Raw genomic sequence first — 13,128 nt, 5'->3', positions numbered from 1 at the left:
CCATTTGTGTCTGTAGATGCTCTGGTTAACGTGCGCTCTCCTTGGCCAGTGAAGAGTAAAAATAGTAAGCAAACGTGTGTCTTCCCTGCATCTCAAAGGGCTGCCTCACAACATTTTGCAGCAACTGTGTTCATTGCAACCACACTAGCTGCAGTTTCCACCGTCTAGAACGACAAACCACAATGTCCGTCTGTCCATCTGTCAGCTCCTTAGGGTCAAGACCATGAAACCTAGACTTCTGAAACTTGGTGTGCAGACAAAGAGGCTCTGAGGGTGGGCCCCTCCGTGTTGCCTTGTTTTTAGAACACATTTAATTTCAATTAAGTTAAATAGGTACGTGTTGTTAAAGCCTGCACTATCGGCTGCAACCATTAGGGGGCAGCTTTCCTCAGCAGCACGCAGCTTTGCAGCTGAAGGAGACAGGGATGCTAGTAGGATGAGGGACAGTTATACGTCTGCCTTGTCTTGTAAGGCACCTCCATCCTCAGGAGAATGGAGTGGATAGAGCTGACTCTTAGGGGGCTACAGGGATGCACCACAGTAGAGGCCACATCTTGGGATGCCAGAGAGCACAGCATCCCTCTGTCAGGGGTGGGCAAAATGGATCCCACTCTAACCACATGGAAGCTTGGCTGCATCACACTCAAAAGTTATTCCAAGCCATGAAAGGCTGGGCCTGTTGGCTAGTTATGCCATACAGCAGGAAAGGAAATTCATGCACCTAAACTAGCAGCTGTGCCATCTCCAAGTACGAAGCAGCCCCGGGAGCCTCCTTTCAATGGGCACTGGAAGGTCATGCTTTGTGGAAGCGGCAACAGTCCAACCAGCCAATTTCATTTCCCGCAGTACTTCAGAGCAAAGAAATACCAGGGCACGGTGGGAAATCCAAATGGTGACTAGACCCAACTGCTCAGTCCTGCACGAAGCAACAGGCCAGAAAACGAAAATGTTTAAAGGAGGGGACAGGACGGTGTCAGCACTCAGCGCTGCCAGAATGCTGGGAACTGATGCCAACTCCGACTTATGATGGACATAAGAAAGTGCGGCCAACCAGAGCTGCACAGCACATGCGTTACGGTTTGCCTAGAATAGCCCAAACGGATTTCATCCCACCCAGGCCCAGGAGACCGAAAGCTCCTTTTCCAATGCAGATAACTGGCTGAGGGCATCTGTAGGCCTCCACATAGCCAGTCGCTTCAGTGGTAAACTGCCATTTACCCAGTTTACACCCAGACCCAGGTCGTTTGCTTTCAGAGTGAATGTGGGGAGGCTCACAAGAGACATGCCACCTGCTTGGGTCACGCTACAGTATTTCAGTACCTGAGTTATACGTCTGTGCTGTGTGCAACCTTCAGCCTAGCTGTGCTCCCTGAAGGACACAGGTGGGCTGCCAAGAAGCCCAACCCAAAAGACCGCCCTGGGATCCTTGGCCAGCCGCAAGGGACCAAGAGCACTTAGGAACAGAGGAGACTGGACTTGTTTTATTCCTGGTGGAGGTGTCTGGTATCAGTAAGCACTGCTGCCCAGAACCTGCCCCTTCAGACAGAGTTGCCTGCATATCACCATGCCAGTTCAGTTTTTAGGGGCGTGCAATTACCCTTCATATACTATTATACTATATTGCTGCAAGAAATAGTACTATTAACTTCATTTATATTCTGTCTGTCTTCCATGGAACTCAAGTGGAAGCATGTTTCCCAGATGGTCTCCAATCCAGACACTGACCAGCTCTAAGCCTGCTTAGCTTCTGCAAGACTGCCTTGTGGCTTTGCTCAAGTGCAGGCAAAGCAAATTTGATTGCTACGTAAATTGTGAAGCATTCTAGCTGTGAAATGAATAAAAACCTCATTCATAATTACTCAGTAATCTCAATGTCCTGATAAAGATTACAAGAGGAAGACCACAAAGACCTCTTGAGGGAAAATGATAATGCATCAGGTCTCCTTCTGCTAACTATCTGCTCTTAAAGGGGAAGAGAGAGATGCAAATCAGAGTGGAGGGTTATGATCCTATACATGCTTGCCTGAGAGTAAACCACCCAGAACTCAGAGATTTAAATTTGAGGATTAGACTCTTACTTACACATATAATTCCATTCATAACTGAGGGCCTAATAAAGCCTTGCACACGAGACTTTACTGAGTCACAGCTTAGTGTAGGATGATTCCCCTATAGTAATAGTACAAGCAGCATATAAATATATAATATAGTATCTAATTAATCCCTGCTGCTGATGGAATGGTGCTCCCAAATATACCCCTTAAAACTGCTCCCAGGGCTGAGGGAAATCAGATTCTTCATAAGCTACAAGCATGATGTTGCCTTGTTTTCATTCACCATAGCCTTGTCCTTGTAAATTACAGTTTAGCTTGTGTCCAGACTAGCCCAATGAGATACTAAACAGCAGTAAAACAATTGTAGAAGTCATGAGAACATATACTCAAAAAATTCCATAAAATAGGCTCAAATCAGAGGAATAAGAGAATGAAAACACTAAGAATATAGGATAAGCCACGCTGGATCATTCCAAAGGTCTATTTAGTTCAGCATATTGTTTGCAGATTATCCAATCAGAAGCCTGTAGGAAACCACTAACATGACATAAGTGCATAGCACCTTCTCACTTATGTTCCCAGAAATCTGCCCACAAGAAATAGCATTATGTACTAAAGCTACCTCCTACTGCTTACCCTGATATGCAGGCTTTCAACGAAATTTATTTATTTATTTATTTAGGGGACTTCTATGCCGCCCCATTCGCCGAAGCCTCGGGGCGGCTCACATTGGGTCCCATCTTAACCATTACTAGATACAAAAGACATTCTGGACACAAAACAGAATTCCTACTTTGAAGGCACTTCCATATAAGAAGAAATAGGAAAAACTATGTACAAGCTATCGTGCATGAGGTTCACATAGGCTAGCACGTACGTATACAGCTGAGAAAGGTAATGATCAGCACCAGGGATAAAGAATGTGTGGTCCTCCAGATGTCCTTAGGTTACAACTCCTATCAACCTGACTACTGGCTGTGCTAGCAGGCGTACAACAACCGGAGGGCCACAGGTTTTCCAGCCCTGATTTATACTCAAGTCTTTCCTGCATGGAAGCGCTCTCTATGGCACAATTTCATTTCATTCATTTCACTTCTATATTCCCCAATGGCCGAAGCTCTCTGGGTAGTTTACAATATGAAAATGAAACTTAAAAATGCAGTATTATACATAATACAAAAACGATTTAGCTTCCAACATATATACAGAGCACACACACATATCCAATCAATATCCCACAACCTGATTTTTTTTTTTAAAAAAAAAACCATCATAAGCTGCCAAATGCCTGGGAGTAGAGGCATTTGGCACTTAACTTGGCACTGAAAATATAACAATGTTGGCACCAGAGTTCATTCCTTCATTGCAGGCTACCACCCAAAGGGCCCTCTGCTTTGTCACCACCTTTTCAGCTTTCCTTGGAGGAGGCATCTGGAGAAGACGTTAGAGAAAGAGCCTAGTGTATGGACAGGTCCATGCCAAGAGTAGTTCATCATGGCTAGAGTAGTTCTCCAATATAAAGAAGTTAGATGAACCCTCATTTAGTTCATATTTTATCTTGTAATATGAGTTGTCAAACTCCCACTACATTTATATATTTGGTCCAGAACACTTCAGTTATGGAACAACTCCAAAAATTAAAGCAATGTGTAAACGTTGCTTAGATGTGAAAAGTTCAGTTTTTTATGATTTTGAACAGAAGTATATATATTATTTGCTTTGAGCAAGTACTGTAAAATCAATGCTTTGCATCTCCACCTTATCTGTGGACATAAGTGATATTAATTTTTAAAACTACTGAACAGATAGTCAGAAAGTGGATATAGCACAATAATTGAAACCAAGATGGGAATTTTATTAGGGGTATGGGGCTGGATGTGTCAACTACTTTCCTTAGTAGCCATCAAAAGCAACTGAAATAATCAATTTTTTCAAATCAATAGGGAACTCTGCTTGTTAATTTCACAGTAGAAGCTTCAGGGCTCAAAAATGGTAAGCATGGAGCGAGGCGCCCTCAGTGGGAAGTCATTTATTCAGCAGAGGCCATCTGAGGAAAGTAGACTTTGACCATCAATAAATGCCTATCACAGGATGGGTAGGAGCTTCTGCTACATACTTTCCCAACCTGATGCCCTTCAAATGTATTGGTCTATGATTCCCATCATCCCCACCCAATGGCCATGGTGAGCATGGATGATGGAGGTTACATCTCTGTAAGAGGACACATCTGGAGAGGACCAGGTCGGGGAAGGCTGATTTTGCCTATTTATGAGCTGCCAGATCAAAAAAATGTTTTGCACACATGATATAAAATATTGCTCAGATATGACTTCCCACTTGATGTTTGGCAGCATTGTTCATTTTAGTATTATTATTTAGTTTTTATACTGTCCAATAGCCAAAGTTGTCTGGGCAGTTTACAACAGTACATTAAAAATACAATATAAAATGCAACATATTAAAATATCACAAAAAGCTTAGAATATAAAATTTAAAACAGATAAAAACTGTTCTCCAATAGATAGCTAATAATACCATCCTTTAAGATCTTCAGAAGAGGACTTTTTGGGCACTATGCAACCTAGAGAATGTTGCCATGAAACACCCATGGTACCTGCCATCTCAACCATATAACTCAAGGAGGAGAAAACGTGGTGGATTATAATTTATCACCACATTGCTGCACCATTTTACGGTCATTTTTATCATTTCTTCTGATCTTAGCTTTGTTCTTATAGGTTGATACTCATGCTACATTGAATGATACATGCATTTTTAACTGTGGTGTTTAATACTGTTGTATGCAAGCTACTTAAAGATTTTATTATATAAAGTGGCATGCAAGCATTGGTAATAAATTAAAACTGCAAGGTGCATTGTAAAGGATATGGAAAGCAGTCAGGAGACAAGCATTGGATATACGGTTCCCATACTGAAAGGATTATATCAAATTGATTTTGAAAATAAGCCTTAAGAAAACAGGAGGAATGCTGTCTGAAAAGAGATGTTGTGTAAGGACTGGACCCACTTCTCCCAATCTACAGCCTTCCCAGGTTGTTCTCTCAGAATCTGAATCCCAACTGGAAGAAAAGGTGATATCAGAATTCTCATCTGAAATGCCAAGGTCAGTATGTCCCTAGATAAGCCAAAAGGCTTGTAAGAACTAGATCACCTCTGGTTCTGGGGAAGATACTGTAGAACAGGCACAGCCAGAGAAGGATGGATTGAACATAATCAGTCCCGCTGTCCAGCATCAGATCAAGAGAGCAAGCCTCTTGAATAGCATCTGGCATGCCTGCTGTCTGGCGGACAAGCAGCAGAAGCCTCCCTGAGGATGGAGCTAACTCCATTTGGTAGAGAAGAGAGGAGAGGGACTGAGTTAGGAATTAACTTCTTGGCATGAGCAGCATTTTCCCCAATTACCTGGTTCACGAACAGTGCTGATGACTTTTGTTAAGAACCTCTACAATACTGCTTTTGCAACACACCTGCCAACCTGGCTGGCCTGCTTAATATAATAAAGCCTATCATTAGAAGCCTCTTGTCTTGATTGGATTGGAAGAGCAGGGAAAGACTGGCCTACAACAGCCTAGTACCCCAGTTATACAATGACCTTCCCAAAGAAGTTTACATAGCACCTACATTGTGGACATTTCTATAATTTTTAAAGGTTGTGTTAGTGCATCTATTGATAAATCAAGTTAGAGGTCTATCGCAACAGAGCAGAACACAATACCAGACCAGAATATATTCTGCTGTACTTTTAAAATCATACCGTTAATGTAACTATTTCCCCAAACAAGCTATTCCGGAAACAGTTCTAAAGCACATTTTAAAAGAATTCCATCCTTAAAGCAGCCTAAAAGCAAAATTAAGTAAATACATGATTAAAAATAAATTAAATGACATTATCATGCAAAGCAGCACCTCCTTTGAGACAGTGTTTGTTGCTGATGCACAGGCTGGCAATGGTGGAAGGACCATCTATTGCTGCAGTGCCATCTTTACAAAGATGGATGACAGAACGATTTTGCTTGCGTACCAATACCTGTCTAGTTGAAAGTATGCCCAGAGATAACATCTTTCCTATCCTCGAGGAAGAGAGCCAATTTGTCATAAAGGACATGTTTTTTCTTTGCATAAGCTGCTGTGCAAGATCACCACTTTACTTTTCTTGAGAAAGTTGCCTTTCTCTCAAGACAGAGCAGTGGTTCTCATATATTTCCTGTGAATTTAAAGCATTTTGATAAGCTGTGCACCCAAAAAGTTTCCAAAAAATAATATTATTTTAAAAAATATGTTACAGTCCCTGAGCATAGGCTTACAATTTACATGAAAGGGAAAAAGAACTAAGATGGAAGAGGGAAAAAAGCAGAATCAGACACCAATTCTTAAAGTTACATTGTCATTTGTATAATGACCAATTGAAACGCAACCAGTTTAGGAAGAGGTGGGCCCAAATAAAGTTGATCTGGAAGCAGAGCTCGGCTTACCGCCTCTCCCTCTGTTGCAGCCTGATGGGACGGCTGCTGATAGAGAAAAGCTGATGGAAAGGAGGAGCTACTGTTTTGGAGAAACAGTCTCATTCTGAACTGTAACTTGAGACCCCCTCTTCTTGAACACTGGCACTCATCCCCCCGGCTGACGAAACTTCCGCTGCTGCCCGTTCCCCTATCTGCTCACCACTTAGGTTTTCTGACCTTGGATGCTTGTGATACTGGGGGCAAGCAGCAGAAATGACAGTAGTCTGGGGTGCTGGGAACCACAGCCATCCTCACACTCCACAGAGGGATGGGAATCAGGCCACTGTTTCCACATACCTAGGAAGAGGTTTGAATAGGATTACTGTTTCCCAGGAAGAAGAGATTCCCTCCTTTCATTTGTCAAAATACTGAATTCCCAGATCATTTTCCAGAACAGACAAGGCCTTCGCCTTTGGGCTGGCACTGTATGTGCCAATTTTGTTTTTCAACAGGAGCTCAACTGTGTCTGTTGAATTTTTGAAATCTGAGATTTTGATCCATGCAAAAGAAAAACCAAAGAAGAAGTAACAGTACCCAGTTGCAGAAACAAACGAAAATAGTGCCAGAAGTGCTCCATTCTCCATCGTAAATGCCACAGAAAGAGGAAGAGGTTGTTTTTGTAGCCACAGGCTGAGGCTGTTCAGACACACGTGGAAGAGAGCAGAGGGGGGGATTCTACTCTCGTCTCTGCATTGTGTTCTGGAAGAGATTTCACACAGCCTGGAGAGAATGTGAGAGAGATGGCCAAGAACCAGGGTAGCCAGAGACCTTGTCAGACAACAAAGACGAGGCTAGCAGACACCTGATCCTGGGGAACCTACTCGAAGAGCTAACACAGCTTAGATCCATAGACTTCAGGAAAAATATTTCAGTTACACTTTTCCTAATAAATACTGAGGTGCCTGATTTTTTTAAAAACATTTTTTGCAAACTGCTTTTCCATAATAAAAAGCTAATTATTAAGAACACGTTGCTATTCTGCCTTTTAGCTTGTGGCCATTTCACACATGGGCAAAGCTTAATCTATATGCAAGCAAGCTGTTACCGTGTAGGAAAGTAATTGCAAACTACTGCAGAAGAACAGTGGCCACGCAAGACAATAATGCTCAGTGGGCACAAGCAGCGCTCTGTGAGGGCCAAATATGGACCTGAGCTCAAGGGAAGGCAGAAAATGGATCACTAAATGCTCTGAACTTCATCTCTCAGCCTTCTTAGCCACTGCCCAAGTTGGCAGGGTCTCTTAGGAGCTGAAGTTCCATACATCAAAGATGTACCTTTTGCCCACGCCTGCCCTAGCACAGTTCCCAGAATGCTCTGCAAGAAGTAGTAGTTCAGAGAAATTATTTCAGTTCAGAACGTTTTTCTTCCCTTTCCACAGAAGCATTCAAGGCAGCTTACAATATAATAAACAACAAGTCAATGTGAAAAAGTTTGCCTTTTGGAAGGTGGGGCTCTTGTCTTTAGAAAGGGAAAAGCCTATTTTAGTTAGCAAAGACACTTCAAAAGTTTCACAGTCTCTTGCCTCATTTTCAACTCAGCAATAAAAAGAGGGAGGGCAACGTATTTCTGCGGCACTCGGTTCATCCCAGGGCTTCCCAGAAAGGGTCAATGAAGAAGGAGGCTGCTCACGAAATCCGAGGACAATCAATGGGCCTGGAGGGGTGTTTCGACCTCAGACTGCTCTGCACGCTGATCAAAGACAAACGAGGGGGCAGTAGGCACCAGATCACGTCCTCTTCGACTGCTGGAGTGGGGAAATGCAGGCCGAGGCAGTGTGGTTCCATGGCAACAGGTGGAAGGGGAGCTGTCCTCGGCTGGAAAACACTTCCGTACAAATGCAAGGGGTTACACGAGAGTAGGGGCAGCAAGACACCCTTGCCTTCTGCACAAAGCCCTCTTGACATGCTCCAGCGTTTCAGCCAACAGGTAGAACAGGCTTCCTCCACCAGTTGCTGCCCAGATGCATTGGACTGCAGTTCCTATCACTCCTATGACCACCATCATGCAAGGCATCAGTTGGGGTCATGTCAGCCTAGAGCCATTCCAGTCAGAATGAAAGGTGCTCGTTCTCATCCTGCAGTGCCGGGGCGGGGAACCAATTTGATGTGGGGGACCAAACCGCCCACTGCAGGCCAAATGAGATCAGTGGACGTGGCCACACCTGCTGAAATCGCCCTGCCCCCTCCCCATTCCGCCTTTCACTGTGATGAGAGGGGCACCATGTTCCAGCTTCTCTCCGAGTGAAGAAAAGGGCCCTGGATGGTGTGAGGAAGAGCAGCCGCACCTCCCAATGCCAGATGAGTCCCCCACAGCGCACATTGTCCTCACAGGGGTGGCACATGGTCTAATCCAGGAAGAAAAGTCGCTTCTTCCAGCACCAGCTGAGTCCCTGCCCCCCCCCCCCCCCGCTGCCATTTACACTGTTCCAAGAGCAGAGACAGAAGCCGGGATTCTCCTGCAGGCTGCGCCCTTCCCAGGGAGGGATAAAGAGGTCTGCAGGAGGGCCAGAATGGGGCAGTGGCTGAAGCACCACTAAGGAGGACAGGGAGCTCAGGTTCGGGTCCCAGGCCACCAAGTCTCCTTGGCTAAGCCACCATACCTCAGCGGACTCAGTTGGAACTCTGCCTTGCAACATTACGGGGCAACGTGTTCAGCCATGCAAACCTCTCTATGGCAACACACCACAGACAAGGGAGGTGGGCTGCAGCTTAGTGGAGAACCACCTGCTTCGCCTGCAAAAGGTCCCACGTCCAGCCCTCACCATCTCTAGGTAGGGCTGCAGGAGATGCCTGCCTGATATTCTGGAGATCCACAGCCATTTAGTGTGCAGAACACAGGGGTGCCGACTTGATGGACCGGTGGTCTGATTTAGTAAACAGCAGCATCCTGTGCTCTCACTACCATGATGCCCCCTGTTCTGCTTCAGTAGTTGCCACTTGCAGGGAGAAGACAGGGAAACACCCATATAATGACACAGATTCTTCAGCTAAACGTTAGCAGAATAGTAAGGGTCAATACCATTCACACATTACCCCCTAACAAGAATCCTGGTCCTATAATACCTCCATGACCTCCCAAGCAGGTTGACCACAATGTAAGTATTGCTAATAAATACAGGAGTCATTGTAAATTGTATGGGCCTGGTTGCCTGGGCCAAGTAAAAAATCGCCTCTAGGTGACTAGAAGGTCCTGCTGCCAATACGCTTCCTTGTGACTAGCATACTTACATGCGGGCGAGCAGAGCAAGCTAGTGCAAACAATTCTGGTGGTCTTGTAACCTCTGGGGATTTGTTTGCCCCACTGCAATTTCTACAGTGCAATCCAGAAAGATCTCTGGGTAGTTCTGCTGTGCAGCCACTACACCCAGGGACACTCACAAAGACCCTCACAGGACTCAGATGCCCAGTTGCAAAGTATTCCTCGAATACACTGCTTGAGCACCTTCTGGTAATCCTGTACCAAATCCTGGTATTATACTGTAGGTTTGAGCAGATTTGATTTTTTTTAAAGAAAGCTTGTTCAGATAGGTAAAATTTGGAAGATCAAGAATGCCGTTCCAGCCATAAAATACAGCCAATCCTCCACCTGCCAGATGTGTGTCCTTCTGAACCCCCACTGGACACCCGTGCAGCAAAAAGGCGAGGGATAGGCAGAATCTGGTAACGTGCCCAGTGGACAAGAAGCATCCTGGGGAACACTGGCTCCTTGCTTTCCCCACCGGGACTGCCTCATCAATCTTCCCTATATGGAAGACCTTGAGTAGCAGAACCTGGAGATAAGCAAGCAAGGGGAGGCCTGTCACCTTTGGACCCTCCCGGGCAGTATCTGTCTGGTCATGGCCGGAGATAAAATGCTGAACTGGGGGAGGGTGGGGATTGCCAGCAAGACAATCCTTAAGTTGTTATAACACTTGCCACATGCATGGCTGGGCATTACAAGGCTGGAAAAAGGAGGCTCCAGATGGGCAGAAAGTTTGGCCGTTACGCCTTCATTTTGGTTACTATTTCAAAAATCAAGGCGAGCCAGTACCAGTCCCTGCCTCCAAATGAGCTGGAATGCAACCCAAAATCGGCATTTTAGCTGGGAATGATGGAAGTTGTAGCCCAACCCATCTGATCAGCACCAGTTTGGAGAATGATGATGTTACCTATTTGGTGCTTTAAGGGTAGAGCAGTTTTTAAATATTAAAAATAACAGACTTGGATTCTTTCCAAGTCAAAGCAAAGAGGAGAATCCAATCTGACTATTCCTGTTCCCTTTACTTATTTCAGTGGACACAGCTTTTTAACTGGGAGCGCCCCAAAGGAACGGAATCCAGGCCAAGAAGTTTCTCTTTCTATCATTCTGGACAGTCATCTGAGAGCAGCTTCCCAGCCTCCAACCAGATGTTGGCATGTGACCATTTCCGCCCCAAAGTGACAGGCAGATCAGTTTCCTTGGAATGACTTGTAAGTGAGAATGCAACAAGGGACTGTAAACGCAAACAACACGGCACGACCGAGGACTTCAAAATTCTCCGATAACCAAGGGTAATGTCCTTGGCCCCCGGAGACAGCGCTGCACCTCAGAAGACCTGGCAGCCTTCAGCTGCTTTGCTCCGCAAGCAATCTTTCTTGGTAGAGCTCAACCAAAGATGAAAGCGTAAAGCCGAAGGGACAGACACGGCTCCTTGAGTCATCGCCTCTCTCAGCAGGACTGCGGAGGCATTTTTAAAACAAGAAGAATGGTATTGGCCCCTAGCAGGCCCTCTGTGGCTGGATGAAGACAATGGGTATAGCCTTTCACTTTTCCCCATTCTGACAGTGGCCTAGAGTTCAACTGGAAGGGGGGGCAACACTTCCTGTTGCCGGTCAAGTCCCTGACGTTGGGTAGCACAGAGATGGACTCAGCCAGCATGAGGAGGAAGGCCGTTCAGCCCAGCCCCATCCGTGCCCCTGCTTTGTGCAGCCACTCTGCCGGCTCGGGGAACAGCACCAGGTAGTACTTGATGGGGGAAAGCCAATTCCCAGCTTGGTAAGATCAGCACTTTCAGCAGCTACAGAGGCTGCAAAAATAAATGCCCATGGAGCTACTAAGAAAGGGCCAGAAGACAGTCTATGAAGTTGTCAGAATAAAAGTGCATGCTGGCTGTATGGCAACTGGTTAATATTGAAATGCCAACACAGCAGATGCAACCCCCCATGGAAGGAAAGAAAAGTCAAGCAGGCATCCCGATAGTCAATGGGCAGTGGAAGCATCCCCTCAATTATTGCACTCCTTTCAGCCCTTTCCAAATACGTAACATCATCATGCCATTCTTGCAGACAGATGTGAAAATTGCCCCTCTTTGACTATAAATTTTAAAACGTATGGGGTGTTTTCTTTAGGACTCAACCACTAAATCAATTAGCGATGAAGAGTTGACTACACAATAATAGGAGTAAGACATTAGTAGAGTAAAGGGAAAGAAGCTCTGCAAGGTTAACCTGGAAGTAAAAGTGCTATAATTGGAAGATACCACAAATCATTAAGAGCAAAGATGACAAAATCGAAGAACATTTCTCTTGCACCTCGTTCTCCAGAATGCAAGTGAAGTTTTCAGAGCCTTGAATTCTACTTGTATGGTGCCACCAAGTGGTCATATCCTGCATGTGCATCATTCTCTTCCGTGGCTAATGGAAACCCAGTGCTAGCAACAAAACAGACCACTGCCACGCCAACACAGGCATACCATCAACTCTTCCTGGGAAGGGTGGGAGGTGCAGTAGCTTTGTATGCAACTTTGGAGATGACCAGAAGAGAAATAGGAGGAAGTGAGCATACAGGATGTCAGGAAAGACTGTTTTCTCTGAGGCCCTTAGAGGGGATTATGCCATTTGAAACATCATGGAGTAAGTCTGCAACAGCCAAGTTGCCGTTTTGCAACTTGAAACTATCAGAGGTATCCCAGCTCTACCCACCTGCTGTCCTAAAGGTCTTCTTTGGGGCATGAGTGGGTGATCAGCTGGTCACTGTGGGGAAAGGACCACTGATTCCCTGCCAGTTCCCTGCATGCGCTTGAGAGAAGCCCTCACTAAGCGGGAGGGTGAGAATCAGCCAGGCGGTAGTGTCCAGCTGGGGCCTCTGAAACTCAGCTTATTCTCCTGTGGCCTCCCATTCTCAGATGGGCACATGGAACCTGGCAGGCAGGATCAAGAACAGGGGGACGGGACAGCCTCTCTCTCCATCACCGCCATTTGCAAAAGGGTTTCTTTGGTAGGCACCAGGCTGGGGACACCTCTCCAGCAAGAGGGAGAAAGAGGGGTGAGCACCACCTCCCCCTTCATCACCATCACTTGCAGGAGAGGCAAGGGGCCACTTTGCTGGGGGGATCTGCTGAGCAGTGCCGGGAGCAACTGGGAAACAACACCCAGCTGATTCTCACCCTCTTTCTCTCTCTCTCTCATTCTGGTGTGCATGGAGGGAGAAGAGGGGCAATAAAAATGATGGAGCACATCCCAACATTTGCTGAGCCAGTTCAACATTTTATGTTAGCTAAAAAGAACTTGGAAATGAAGCAATATGTTTCTAAA

The 13,128-nt window shown here is 45.6% G+C and overlaps 1 protein-coding gene across 6 annotated transcripts in view; it reads right to left on the bottom strand.

Annotated features, from left to right (window-relative positions):
* RPS6KC1 (ribosomal protein S6 kinase C1) overlaps positions 1 to 13,128 on the bottom strand; it is a 112,529-nt gene that overhangs the window by 57,496 nt on the left and 41,905 nt on the right. The window lies entirely within an intron of this gene.

The sequence above is a fragment of the Varanus komodoensis genome, unplaced genomic scaffold (genome assembly GCF_004798865.1).
Source record: "Varanus komodoensis strain SLA01 unplaced genomic scaffold, ASM479886v1 scaffold1, whole genome shotgun sequence".
Lineage (NCBI taxonomy): Eukaryota > Metazoa > Chordata > Lepidosauria > Squamata > Varanidae > Varanus > Varanus komodoensis.
This window is presented reverse-complemented; position numbering and strand designations above follow the sequence as displayed.